Source organism: Bos javanicus, chromosome 3, assembly GCF_032452875.1.
Source record: "Bos javanicus breed banteng chromosome 3, ARS-OSU_banteng_1.0, whole genome shotgun sequence".
Lineage (NCBI taxonomy): Eukaryota > Metazoa > Chordata > Mammalia > Artiodactyla > Bovidae > Bos > Bos javanicus.
Genome location: NC_083870.1, coordinates 2,310,714 through 2,326,160, shown reverse-complemented (window position 1 = coordinate 2,326,160; position 15,447 = coordinate 2,310,714).

The window sequence follows — 15,447 nt, the reverse complement described above, 5'->3', positions numbered from 1 at the left end:
TCAGTGCAGTGAATTGCCTAATAATTGCAAAATTACTCATGTATGAGCATTTGGCAAAACTGGAGTCTTCAGAAGTCCAAAGGAGTAGAGTAACAACTTGAGCTAAAGCCAACTCGAAAATTGGAGATTTCAAATGAAATGGTTTATATGAAAGCTTGCTCTAGAAAAGCATATTTAATTTCTATAATATGAGAAATGTTCTCAGTTACCAATCTCTCCTAGCCTCCTTTTGTATGAATTGATGAATTCTTTGTTTTTCATGTAAAACACAGGCTAGGGAAAAGTGTCTCTTCAATGACTTAGAAAAATTAACAATGAAGAAATATTTTACCATCAATCCTTTCCACTAGGTCACATTCTGTATAATCATGGATATTGAGGTATCAAGTTGTTTGAGGGATTATTGATGATAGTTTCAGGTTATGGAGGGTGCCAGGGAGAGAAAAAGAGGGAATAATGTAAGTCAGAAAACGTACATAATTTTGTCTTCTACTCATACTATCAAAACACATGAAATAATTCTGTAGTAAAACTATAAAATTATATAAAACACTGAGGAGAATGAAAGGAAAAAATGGAAAATAAGCAAATATTTATAACATTTACAGAGACTTTTGCAATTAAGCAGAGAGATGAAATATTTGTGTCTGGATCAGTCACTCACATTACAGGCTATATCTGAGTTTAGTGCTGATATTCTGTAATAGATTTTTCTCCTAGATTTCTTGAGGCATGATTGAAAATTAAAAAAAAAAATGTATATTTTTAAAGTGTACAATGTGATATGTTGATATACAAACACATAATGAAATGATTACCACAATAAAGTTAATTAGCATATTAATTACCTCATTAGTTATTTCAGAAGTTACCTTTGTGTGTGTGTGTGTGTATGTAGTGAGAACACTTATGCTATGTCCTCTTAGAAATATCAAGTATACAAAATAGTACATAATTACTATACTGTACATTAGGTTTCCAGAACTTATTAATCTTATAACTGAATGTCTGTTCCCTTTGACCAATGTCTCTCCATTTCCCCACCAGACTTCAGTAACCACTCTTGTACACTCTGTCTCTAAGAGTTAAACTTTACAAAATTTACATATAAGTGAAATCATTCAGTATTTGTCTTTTTACATTTGGCTTATTTCACTTAGGGCTTCCTTGATACTTCCATTAAACTCAAATGGCAGGAAATCCTTCTCTTTTAAGCCTGAATAAAATTCTGTTGTGTGTATCTATCACATTTTCTTCACCCCTTAATCTTCTGATAGACACTTAGGTTACTTCCATATCTTGTGATTAACACTGTATTGAACATAGGACTATAGGATCTCTTCAAGCTCCTGTTCTCATTTCCTTTGAATATATACCCACAAGAGTGATTGTTGGACTATACAGTAGTTCTATTTTTAATTTATTTTGAGGAATCAACATTCTATTTCCTTAAGTGGCTGTACCAGTTTACATTTCCACCAACAGTGTACAGGACTCCATTTTCTCTACATCTTCACCAATACTTATCTTTTGACTTTTTTATAATTGGCATCTTAGTATGTGTGCAGGGATATCTCATTATTTATTTCCATTTCCCTTAGTGATTAGGGTTGTTGAGCATCTTTTCATGTACCTGTTGGCCATTTATGTCTTTGGAAAAATCAAGCCCTCTGCCCATTTTTTAATTATTTTTTTTATTGAGGTATGTGACTTCCAGATACAGTTTGGACATTCATCACTAATTGAAAATTTGGTTTGCAAATATTTTCTCCCATTGCATTAGCTTGCCTCTTAATTTTGTTGACTATGTCATTTGCTGCATAGAGAAATTTTAGTTTGATATTTTTCTTTATTTTTGCTTTTATTGCCTGCACTTTTTGTATCACTTACAAAAAATATATTTGCCAATACCAGTGTTGAGGAACTTAGTCCTATGTTTTCTTCCAGGACTTTAATGCTTTCAGGTCTAACATTCAAATCTTTAACACACTTGACTTGATTTTTGCATATGGCATAGGATTACTGTCCAATTTCAGCCTGGGCTTATTCAGTTTTCCCTGTATCATTTGTTGAAAAGATTATTCTTTCCCCATTGTGTATTCTTGGTATGTTTGTCAAAAATTAGTATCTTTGTCAAAAAACCGTATATGCTTTTCTGGGCTATATATTCTGTTCCATTGGTATATGTGTTTGTTTTTATGCCAGTACCATACTATTTTGATTATGAAAGTTTTATAATATATTTTGACATCAGGAATTATGATGTCTCCTGTTTTGTCCTTCTAGCTTGAGATTGCTATAGCTTTTCTAGGTCTTTTGTGGTTCCACAAATTTTAGGGTTGTTTGTCTATTTCCCTAAAATATGCCATTGGAATTTCAATAAGTGTTACATAAAATTTGCAGATTGCTTTAGGTATCATGGATATTTTGACAATATTAATTATTTCAATCCATGAAAACAAGGTATCTTTCCATTTATGTGTCATCTACAATTTCTTTTATCAAGTTGTGGGCTTATTATACAGATATTTCATTTCCATGGCTAAATTTATTCCCCAGTCTTTTATTCTTTTTGATATTATTATTGTAAATTAGATTTGTTTTCTTAATTTCTTCTCAGAAGGTTTTTTTGTTCATATATAGAGATGAAACTGATTTTGTGTATTGATTTTTAGTCTACTTTACTGAATTCATTTGTTAGTTTACCAATTTTTGGTGGAGTCTTTAGGATTTTCTATATACAGGATCATATCATCTGCAAAACAGGCTTTTACTTTTTCTTTTCTGACCTGGATGCCTTTTCTTTCTTTTTTGTTTTGCCTAATTTCTCTAGGCAATTAGGGTAAAAGTGGTAAAAGTGGGTATCCTTATGTTTTCCTGAACATATATGAACTTGATTATGTGAGATATATTCCCTCCACACTCAGGTTATTGACAAATTTTATCATGAAAACCTATTGAATTTTTTTCAAGTGCTTTTTTTGTGTGTATTGAGATGATCATATGATCTTTATCCCTCATTCTGTTAATATGTTGTATCACTTTGATTAATTTATATGTATTGAATCCTCTTGCACCCAAGGGACACTGTTGCTGCTGCTGCTAAGTCGCTTCAGTCATGTCCGACTCTGCACGACTCCATAAACAGCAACCCACCAGGCTCCCCCATCCCTGGGATTCTCCAGGAAAGAACACTGGAGTGGGTTGCCATTTCCTTCTCCAATGCATGAAAGCGAAAAGTGAGAATGAAGTCGTTCAGTCGTATCTGACTCTTAGCTACCCCATGGACTGCAGTCTACCAGGCTCCTCCATGCATGGGATTTTCCAGGCAAGAGGACTGCAGTGGGTTGCCATTGGGGGTAAATATTAGTTTATCATGTTCCCAAATAGCTCAGTTGGTAAAGAATCCGCCTGCAATACAGGAGACCATGGTTTGATTCCTGGGTTGGGAAGATCCACTGGAAAAGGGATAGCTTACCCACTCTAGTATTCTTGGGCTTCCCTTGTGGCTCAGCTGGTAAAAAATCTGCCTGCAATGCAAGAGACCTGGGTTCAATCCCTGGGTTGGGAAGATCCCCTGGAGAAGGGAAAGTTTACCCACTCCAGTATTCTGGCCTGGAGAATTCCATGAACTTATAGTCCATGAAGTCGCAAAGAGTTGGACATGACTGAGTGACTTTCACTCACTCACTTATTATCCTTTTAATGTGCTGTTTAATTCTGTTTGAAGAATTTTATTTCTGTGTTCTTCCAGGTTATTGATCTGTAATTTTCTTTTCTTATAGTGTCCTTGTCTGGCTTTGATATCAGGTTAATTCTGGTCTTATAAAATGAGCTTAAAATGCCCTATCTTCATTTTTTTTTGAAATACTAGTACTAATTCTTCTTTAAATTCTTGGTAGAATTCACCAGTAAGGTCATCTGGTCTGGATTTTCCTTACTGGGAGATTCTTATTACTGATTCTGTCTCTTTATTTGCTATTTGTATGCTCATATTTTCTGTGTTATCATTATTCAGTCTTGGTAGGTTACATGGGTTTCTTGGCATGTGTTTCTTAATGGTCTCTCGTGATCCTTTGCATTTATAGTATCAGTTGCAAAGTCTCCTCTTTATTTTCTGATTTAAATTTTGATTATTCTCCTTTTTTTCTCAGTCAGAAAGGTTTGTGAATTTTATCTTCTTAAAAACTCAGTTTTGGTGATCTTTACTATTGTTTTTATTATTTCTATTTCACTTATTTTTGCTCTGATGTTTGTTAATTCCTTCCTTCTGCTAACTTTGGGCTTTGTTTGTTCTTCTATCCCTTGAGGTACAAAATTTGGTTATTTATTTGAGACTTTTCCCCCCTTAATGTAGGCATTTATCCTTCAGAGTTCCCTGGGTACTGCTTGTGCCCATGAGTGGAAACAGATCCTCCAACTTTATCAACTTTACACACAAAACACCTACCACAGAACTCATATCAGTGGAAGCTCAATACAACAAATATTTAGACCTGAATGATAAAGGTCCATTGAATCCAAAGATGCTGGAAGGATTCAGAGCAAATGGAAAGTAGTCTTGAAACTTTTTCCTTTTTATAAAATTATCCTTGACCGTTGATGGTGTCTATTTCAGAAAAAAAAATACTTCTATGTAAATGATGATTTTTAACATTAGATAAAACTTTGTATAATACAAAATCCATCAGAGATTAGAAATATTTAATATCTTTTCATCATCCAGAAATGAAACAGATATGTTAAACTTGCCTGTGGCTGCACACAGAGTCACTACTGGGTGTGGAGGTAAAATACTCAGGAAGTCTTAAGAGCTACATGTTGTGCCTGAAATAATGCAGCGGCCTAGTCACAGTTCCCTCACTTTTCTTAAATTACTAAAAGAATGGAAGAAAATTAAGAGCTTCAAAATAGAGAACTCACAAGACTAGATTTATTCTCTGAAGTCAACTAAACTTAGAAGTGTCTAGTAATTATTTTCAATTTGTAGTACAAAACTGAATAAAAATGTCAGTGTTATCTTTTGGAAAAATAATTAAATAATAACCCTGGTTTTTAAAAATAACAATGGAAACCTAGATCTGAAAATCTCAAATTATGTCAAGACACATTGGGCTGGAGATGAAAGAAGACTAAACTTGTGCTTAACTCCCAGCCTTCATAAGGGGTACTGAGTGTATGCCATTTACTTCTGACCACACTTCATTAATTCTGATATATCCCTGGGGTGGGTAATGTTTCTGATTTGGTCTTGATTCCACTTCCTGGAAGTTTGGTGTTCTGTGCCCCTAGCTCCATGCTCTGGAAGCTTCTGCTTGTTCAGCTATGCTCCGTGGTCCTACCTGAAATGGACTTTAGGTACTCTGCCCTCCTTTCTGACTAAGCGGCTTTTCCTGTTGATAGCCTACAACCACTGATGTTTGGGAGACCAAGGATCACTTTCAGTCCCAAATAGTTATAGTCTATTTCAGTCTAGGCAAATGGTTCCTCTGACAGTACAACTCTCTCAAAAACTTAGCTTCCTATCTGTTTAATTCCAGTTAGCTCCAAGTGTCAGTATCCATGATCACAGCCTTCCCTTTATGTATGTCTATACCATTGTATTTCTTTACCTTTTCCCGGCTATGCTTCTTCCTTTGCCTATACACATACATACTCCTACATCCTCTGTTTCTCTCCTTCTCTCCCCCACTCCTGAGTTGAGTGAACTGCAATTTCCTTAGCTGTACAGATATCGATAGGAGAGCAGCACCCTGAGTTTTTTGCCCAACTGAATGGATTTACTAGGAACCAGTGCCCTGGCTGGGCCTTGACACCTTATCCACACAAAGGCTATAATATAGATGGGATGGCTGCACCTTTGGAGAAGGCAATGGCACCCCACTCCGGTCCTCTTGCCTGGGAAATCCCATGGAGCCTGGTGGGCTACAGTCCATGGGGTCACAAAGAGTCAGACATGACTGAGCGACTTCACTTTCACTTTCAATAGTAGGCTATAAAAATGAAAGTTAAAGGAGAACTAATTTTTTTTTTTTTTAAGTCAGAGGAATTTCTCTGTAGCAGTTGTGGGCAGTGTGGGGCTAGTTTAGTGTCAGATAGTCCCTTGTTCCAGCATGTACTTGTTCTCAAAGTCTATAGTTGCTCCCTCAAATGCATAGTCTCGGCATCAGTTGCAGGGTTTTAATCTGTTGCACCTGTCACTTCCAGGACAGTTCTGCCACCTTTGTTTATTTTGGCATCCTCTGTTTGCAAGTCTCTTCAGTGTCTAATTTCCACCCTCACATGAGGGGGCTAAGGTGACCACTTATTCAGGCTCACTTGTTCAGTTGCAATGTGGACAAGGAGGGGCACTGCAAATATCATTGGCATATGTGGGGATTGCTCACAGTGGGTGGCCCACACTGGGCTTGCCCAAGGCAGCGTGTACTTCCCAGGTTCACATTGCTCAGGCTCCAGGGTGCCCTACTAGGGCACTGTCCCAAGTGAGCCCTGCATTTCATGCACATCCCAGGTCTAAGATGCTCAGATTCTTGGGTGTTCTGCAAGAGCACAGACCCAGATGGGCTGTGAGTTTTGTGCCCTTCCCAGGCCCAGGTCCAAGCCACTCAGGCGACCAGGTGCTTGGCAAGTGCACTGTCCCAGGTGGGCCAGGCATCTTATGCACCTCCCTGGTCCTGGCCACTCAGTTCCCAGGCATGAGGGCACAGTTCCATGTATGCTGTGTGTCTCCTCTGGGGGCTGATCTCAGGCTGTGACACTCCTGGCCTGTGTGAACCATCCAGGATCCCAGAAAGACGTGGTTAGCAACTGGCAGCTTGCTCACAGTTTGGTGGAAGATGTGGTCTGTAGGGCCGAGATTGCAGCCATCCCTTGCCTTCAAGCTCTGGCTGTTGCACACCTGCCTCTCTGTCTCTGGGGGGTGGGGGGGTGGGGAGGCTAAAAGGCAGTCTGCCTGCTCTCCTTTGATATTCACTAGGGTGTAATCTTTTGTTCTGTGAGTGTACCAGGGATCACCATGCAGTGTTAGAGCCTTTCAGGGGAAAGGTTGTTTTTTCATAATTTTTACCTTTCTGGCGATCCCATGGTCTGGATTGCTATATCACATTAGCTCCCTCAGATTGTCCTCAGAGCATTCAAGGCCCATCCTTACCCTAAGGACCGACACATCTCTGCCCAGTCCCCACTCCCTGCTGGCAGACATGAGCGTCTGAGCCGTTTCTCCACTGGTAGTCGCAGTTAGGCACGTATTCTGTTTTGTTTTGTTTTCCTGGTTATTTTGCTCTCTGAGATTCCAAATCTCCCCGCTGAAGCCTGTGAAAGGATGTCCTTTTGTGTGGAAACTTCTCCTCCTTCTTGACTCCCTCCCCAGGATGGGTCTCCATCCCTAAATCTTTCATCATTTTTGTCTTTTATATTTTTCCCTACCTCCTTTTGAAGAGATTGGGCTGCCTTTCTGGGTGTCTGGTGTCCTCCACCAACCTCCAGAAAGAAGTTGTTTTGTGAAAGCTACTCCACATTCAAATGATCTTTTGATGAATTTGTTGGGGAAAAAGTGGTCTCCCCATCTTATTCTTCTGCCATCTTGGGACTGTCTCCTGTTGAAGTGTGTTAATTCCAGATATATTTTGGACATTAATCACTAATTGATTATTTGGTTTTCAAACATTTTCTCACATTCTATAGGTTGCATCTTAATTTTGTTGATTGTATCAATAGCTACATAGAAAAAATTTAGTTGCATATAGCCCCATTGGTTTATTTTTGCTCATATTCTCTGTTTTTTTGTGTCATATGCAAAAAATAATTACCAATACTGATGTCAATTTTTTCCTCTTTGTTTTCTTCTAAGATATTAATGGTTTCAGGTTTCATTTTAAGTCTTTAACACACTTGAGTTGATTTTTGCATATGGCTTAGGATAATAGTCCAATTCCATCCTTTTTAATGTGGATGTCCAGTTTTCCCAGTACCATTTATTGAAAATGTTATCCTTTCCCCATTGTGTATTCTTGGTATCTTTGTCAAATATTGGTTGACTCTATATGCCTGAGTTTATTTCTGTGCTATGTGTTCTGTATCCATTGGCATATTGTATGCCAGTACCATACTATTGTGATTATGATAGCTTTGTAATGTATTTTGAAATTAGGAAGTACAATGTCTTCAGTTTTGCTCTTCTAGTCTGAAATTGCTTTGGCTATCAAGGTTTTGTAGTTCCAAACAAATTTTAAGATTATTTTTCTATTTCTCTAAGAAATATCATTGAATTTTGATAATAAATATATTGAATACTTAGATTGTTTTACATATCATGGATGTATTGATAGCATTAATTATTCCAATAATTAAATAAGATTTGTTTTCTTAATTTCTTTTCAGATGTTTTGTTGTTGGTATGGAGAAATGAAACATTCTGTGTGTTGGTGTTGAATCTATGATTTTACTGAATTCATTTATTAGCTTTAACAGTTTTTGGTGGAGTCTCTAGGGTTTTATATATATGTAAGATTATACCATCAGTAAACAGAGGCTTTTATTTTTTCCTTTCTTCGTTAGATGCCTTCAATTTTTTTCTTGTCTAATTGCGCTAGGTAGGATTTTAAGTACTATGTTGAATAGAAATGGTAAGAGTAGGTATTCTTATATTGTTCCTGAAAAATATAGGAACCTAATTATGTTGAGATACATTCCCTCTAAACACAGTTGATTGAGAATTTTTATCATGAAAAGCTATTGGATTTTGTCAAATGCTTTTTCTGTCTGTAATGAGATGATCATATGATTTTTATGCTGCCTTTTGTTAAATAGTGTATCACTTTGATTAATTTGCATATGTTGTTCAGTTGCCCATCGTGTCTGACTCTCTGTGACCCTATGGACCCTGCAGCACACCAGGACTCCTGTCACTCACCGTCTCTTGAAGTTTGCTCAAGTTCATATCCATTGCATCGGTGATGCCATTCAACCATCTCATTCTCTGATGCCCTCTTCTCCTTCTGCCCTTAATCTTTCACAGCATCAGGGACTTTTACAGTGAGTCAGCTGTCGCAATAGATGACCAAAATACTGGAGTTTCAGCCTCAGCATCAGTCCCTCCAACTAGTATTCAGGGTTGATGTCCCTTAAGATTGACTGGTTTGATCTCCTTGCTGTCCAAGGGGCTCTCAGGAGTCTTCTCCAGCACCACAGTTCAAAGACATCAGTTCTTCACTTGTTTTGCACCAAAGTGGTAAATGTAAGTTTATCATGGTGTATGATCCTTTTAATGTGTGGTTTAATTCAGTTTCCTGGACTTTTATTGAATAATTTTACATTTGTGTTAATCAAGGTTACAGGTCTGTAATTTTCTTTTCTTATAGTCTGGCTTGAGTTTGAAAATGTCCCATCTTCTTTAATTTTTTGGAAATATTTGAGGATGGTTAGTATAAATTCTTTTTTAAATATTTATTAAAATTCACCAGTGAAGTTATCTGATCTGTATTTTCTTTCTTGAGAGAATTTTTATTATTGATTCTGTCTCTTGTTATTCATCTGTCCATATTTTCTATTTTATCATTATTTAGTCTTGGTAGGTTATATGAAAGTGTTAGTCACTCAGTTGTGTTCAACTCTTTGTGACCCCATAACTGTAGCCTGACAGGCTCCTCTGTTCATGGAATTCTTCAGGCAAGAATACTACAGAGGGTTTCTATTCCCTTCTCCAGGGGATCTTCCTGACCCAGAGATGGAACCTGGGTCTTCTGCAGTATGGGCTGACTCTTTACTATCTGAGCCATCAGAGAAACCCTGGGTTACACGATTTTAGAAATGAAGATATTTCTTCTAGGTTATCTAAAATGTTCCCATGTAATTGTTAGTAGTCTTTTGTGATCCTTTGTATTAGTTGTAATGTCTCCTTTTTCATTTATGATTTATATATTCTCCCTTTTTTGTCTAGAAGTTTGTCAATTTTATCTTTTCAAAGCACTTGATTTTGTGGATCTTTTCTATTGTCTTTTTGTCTCGATTTCACTTATTTTTGGTCTTGTTCTTTGCTAATTTATTCCTTCTGCTAACTGGACTTTGTTCTTCTATGTCTGTTCCTTGAGGTACAGAGTTGTTTATTTGAGGTTTTTTTTCCCCTCATTGAAGCCATTTATCATTCAAACTTCCCTCTGTGTACTGCTTGCACCCATGAGTGCAACCGATCACCCAACTCCAGCAGCTTCTATACACAAACATCTACCACAGAGCTCACATTGGTAGAAGTTCACAATAAATCAGATCAGATCAGACCAGATCAGATCAGTCACTCAATCATGTCTGACTCTTTGCGACCCCATGAATCACAGCATGCCAGGCCTCCCTGTCCATCACCAACTCCCAGAGTTCACTCAGACTCACATCCATCAAGTCAGTGATGACATCCAGCCATCTCATCCTCTGTCGTCCCCTTCTCCTCCTGCCCCCAATCCCTCCCAGCATCAGAGTCTTTTCCAATGAGTCAACTCTTCGCATGAGGTGGCCAAAGTACTTGAGTTTCAGCTTTAGCATCATTCCTTCCAAAGAAATCCCAGGGCTGATCTCCTTTAGAATGGACTGGTTGGATCTCCTTGCAGTCCAAGGGACTCTCAAGAGTCTTCTCCAACACCACAGGTCAAAAGCACCAATTCTTCGGCACTCAGCCTTCTTACAGTCCAACTCTCACATCCATACATGACCACAGGAAAAACCATAACCTTAACTAGCTGGACCTTTGTTGGCAAAGGAATGTCTCTGCTTTTGAATATGCTATCTAGGTTGGTCATAACTTTCCTTCCAAGGAGTAAGCGTCTTTTAATTTCATGGCTGCAGTCACCATCTGCAGTGATTTTGGAGCCCAGAAAAATAAAGTCTGACACTGTTTCCACTGTTTCCCCATCTATTTCCCATGAAGTGGTGGGACCAGATGCCATGATGTTTGTTTTCTGAATGTTGAGCTTTAAGCCAACTTTTTCACTCTCCACTTTCACTTTCATCAAGAGGCTTTTGAGTTCCTCTTCACTTTCTGCCATAAGGGTGGTGTCATCTGCATATCTGAGGTTATTGATATTTCTCCCAGCAATCTTGGTTCCAGCTTGTGTTTCTTCCAGTCCAGCGTTTCTCATGATGTACTCTGCATAGAAGTTAAATAAACGGGGTGACAATATACAGCCTTGACGAACTCCTTTTCCTATTTGGAACCAGTCTGTTGTTCCATGTCCAGTTCTAACTGTTGCTTCCTGACCTGCATACAAATTTATCAAAAGGCAGATCAGGCTTATACCTAAATGACTGAATTTCATTGAATCTAGATGCTGGTAGTATTCGGTGCGTGTGGAACGTAGTTTTGAAATGTTATTCTTGCTATAAACTTACCATGGATCTTTGGTGATATCTATTTTAAGAAAGTAATATTTGCATGTATAGTATAAATACTACATCAGATAATACTTTTTATAACAAAATTCATCAGAGGTCAAAAGCTTTGATATCCTTTCATCCTCCAGATGAAAAATATATGTTAGGCTGTCTGGCCTAAGGCTTCACACTGAATCACCGCTCTTTGTGGAGATTAAATATCCAGGGAATCTTAAGAACTCCACGTTGTGCCTGAGATAATACAGTTGCCCTGTCACAGTTCCTTCACTTTTCTTGAAGAAATTGCTAGAAGAATTAAAGAAAATTAAGAGCTCATAAAAAAAGATCTCATAAGACTGAACTTATTCTCTGAAGCAAACTAAGCATGGAAAGTGAAAGTGAAGTCGCTCAGTCACGTCCGACTCTTTGCGATCCCATGGACTGTAGTCTACCAGGTTTCTCTGTCCGTGGGATTTTCCAGGCAAGAGTACTGGAGTGGGTTGCCATTTCCTTCTCCAGGGGATCTTCCTGACCCAGGGATCGAACCCAGGTCTCCTGCATTGCAGGCAGACGCTTTACCCTCTGAGCCACCAGGGAATTATTTCAATTTTGAGTTCAATACTGAACACAAATGTTAATATTATTTTCTGGGAGAAAAAAGTTACACAATGACTCTGGTTTTTTTAAATTACAATGGAAACCTGGATCTACAAATTTCAAATTATGTCAAGACACATTGGGGTGGAGATAAAGGAGATTAAACTTGTGCTAAACTCCCAGCCTCTCCAGGGGTACTGAAAATATGCCATATTCTTGTGATGATACTTTGATAATGCTTAGATACCACTGGGAGTGGGTGGTGTTTTTGTTTTGGTCCTGATTCCACTTTCTGGAAGTTTGGTGTCCTGTGCCCCTAGCTCCATGTCCTAGTAGTTCTGTTTGCTTAGTTATGCTCCATGACCACACCTGGAAATGGACTTTAGGGACTCTGCCCTCCTTCCTGACTAAGCAGCTTTTCCTATTATCTACATCCATTTATGTTTAGGAGCTCAAGGATCACAGTCAGTCTCAAATGGTTACAGCCTATTGTAGTCCAGGCAAATGGTTCTTCTGACAGTACAACTCTCAAAAACTTACCTTCCTATGCATTCAGTTCCAGTTCAGCTCCAAGTATCAGGAGCCAGGACCATAGCCTTTTCTATATGTATTTTTCTATGCTGCTGTATTTTTTGCCTTCTCCCAGCTATGCTTCCTCCTTTGCCCCCACCCACACTCATACATACTCCCATTTCCTCTGTTTCTCTCCTTCTCTCTCTTCCCCACCCGTGTGTTGAGTGAACTGCAATTTCCTTAGCCTTGCAGATATCAATAGGAGAGCAACACCCTGAGATTTTTTTTTCCCCCACTCAATTGAATGGACTTACTCGAAACCAGTTCTCTGGCTGGACCTTGACACCTTAATCCACTCAAAGACTATAATAGTGGGTGGGGTGGCTGCACCCTTAATTTGATTTTTATCCCAAGACTGAGTTTTAATCAAAGATCTTCTCAGTTTTATATTTATTTATTTATTGAGTTAAGAATCAGTTGCCTCTTCCAACCCTGTAAGACCCCAAATTTTGGATTCTCTTCATTCCCTTTTCTAGATTATTGGCATAGACTTCCCTGGTGGCTCAGTGGCAAAGACTTTGCCTACCAGTGCAGGAGACACGGTTTGATTTTTGGTCTGGGAAGATCCTCTATAGAAGGAAATGGCAACTCACCCCAGTATTCTTGCATGGAAAAACCCATGGACAGAGGACTCTGGTGGGCTATGGTCTATTGGGTTGCAATGAGTCAGATACAACTTAGCAACTGAACAACAGCAACATCCCACTTCAAGGTATTAGGTTTTCCATCACTCAGGATAATGTCAATTTTGCTGTGGCCCCAAGCTTCATTGTTCAAAATCACAAATATTTCTTTCTACTTGTGACAGGTCAGCAGGAAGGCTCCATATATCATAGTCAATCAGGGACCTAGGCAGAAGATGCATCTCTATTCACACATCCAAAATTGTTAAGACATGAAAAAAGAAACATGGTAAGTTGTTCACTCACTCTTCAGCACCTCCTGAAAGTGACACATCGCCACCATTCACATATTATTGGCCAAAGTACTTATGTGGCCACATCTAACTTTAAATAAGAAAAATACAATCCTATCACCATTAAATAAAAAGGTTTTCCCAGGAAAGCCAAGAACTGGAACATTTCTGAACAGCCCTGATGACTAGGACACAGAAACATGTTAGAGAATACATATGAAAATTTTAAGCAATAAAACCAAACAGCAAAAACAATAATATACACAACTTTCTAAATGCCAGAGAAGAGACAAGCAAAGAAAACTGTCCATAAAGCTAAGGAAAATATATGGATACCTTAAAAGGGGAAGCCGTAAAACAAAATGATAGAAATAAAGTCCAAGAGCATCACTTTGAAAATATGTAAATTTAAGTGAGTTAAACTCTCAGATTCATTGAATAAGATACAATCTAATTTTAGAGGATACAAGTGACATCAAAGTTTAGAAGAAGGGGCAGAAAACAACGGCCTGCAGGCCAAACCGAGCCCAGCTCACTGCTTATTTTTGTAAGTAAGCTTTTACTGGAACACAGCCATGCCCAGCTGTTTATACATTATCTCTAGCAGTTGTTTGCTGAGTAGTTGTCACAGAGACCTTATGGCCAACAAAGCCTAAAATATTTGTTTGATTCTTTGCAAAAATAGCTTACTGACTCATAACTAAGACAATAAAGGATAGATTAAGCTATGCAAAACAAATAGAAATAAAATAATGGTTGTAATATTAATAAAGTAGAATAAAATATCAACCTTCATTAAGAGTATAGAAAAATCCCTGAGTGTTAGAGTAAGAAAAGAACTCAGAGTAGAACAACACACAATTCAACACACACACACTTGAAATAGAACAACAAACACTCCAATTTCATGTTAAACTACCCTATAATCTTCTTTAGATGGAGGCTTATTTAATTTCCTAAGTCACACAATTCTTTTTTTCTTTTTTCTTTTTTTATTAATTTTTTTAAATTTTATTTTATTTAACTTTACAATATTATATTGGTTTTGCCATATATCTAAATGAATCAGCCACAGGTATACATGTGTTCCCCATCCTGAACCCTCCTCCCTCCTCCCTCCCCATAACATCCCTCTGGGTTGTCCCAGTGCACCAGCCCCAAGCATCCAGTATCATGCATCGAACCTGGACTGGCGACTCGTTTCATATATGATATTATACATATTTCAATGTCATTCTCCCAAATCATCCCACCCTCTCCCTCTCCCACAGAGTCCAGCAGTCTTTCTTTCTAAACCAGTTCTTCATCTCTAATTTACTTCTTTTCTAAGAATGGTTTAATGAACCCAGCAATACAAGACTTTGGGCACTGTGTTTGACAATGCAGAAATGACTTTTGGTTAAACATGTGAAAAATTATAGGAAATTTGCATAGCATGCATTTACAACATACATAGAACTTTAACCACTCATTAAATCAAGAAGCTTTGGATAAAATTTTTTTTTAATGAAGTACATGTAATGTTTCTCTATTTTAGTTTATTCTTATATTGGATAAAAAGTTTTAAACTGGAATCTCCTATTTACAATACATACTCAATGTCTTGGAGGGCTCTGCTCCACTTAAAAGGGTTGTCTACTGGAGCTGGAGTGGGCTTACTTGCCAAGATGCAAGACAATCCTGCTCTAGAAGAAATCAATTCCTTTAATATTTTTAAGTTTTCAAAACAAAGAGCCCACATGTCTATTACATAGGTTTTAATCCACTGATGACTTTTTGAATATCTGTGAAAGAACAGTGTATACATCTGTGAGTTCTTCAGGTAATTAATATTATTAAATAATGTCTTAATGTGGAATATCCGGCCCCAACACTCCTGTAAAATATGCTCATTGAAAAAAGTAAGGCTGTGCCACATCCCCTCTCTCACTCCTATTCATTCATCTCAAAAATATGCACTGTTTATAATAGCCAGGACATGGAAGCAACCTAGATGTCCATCA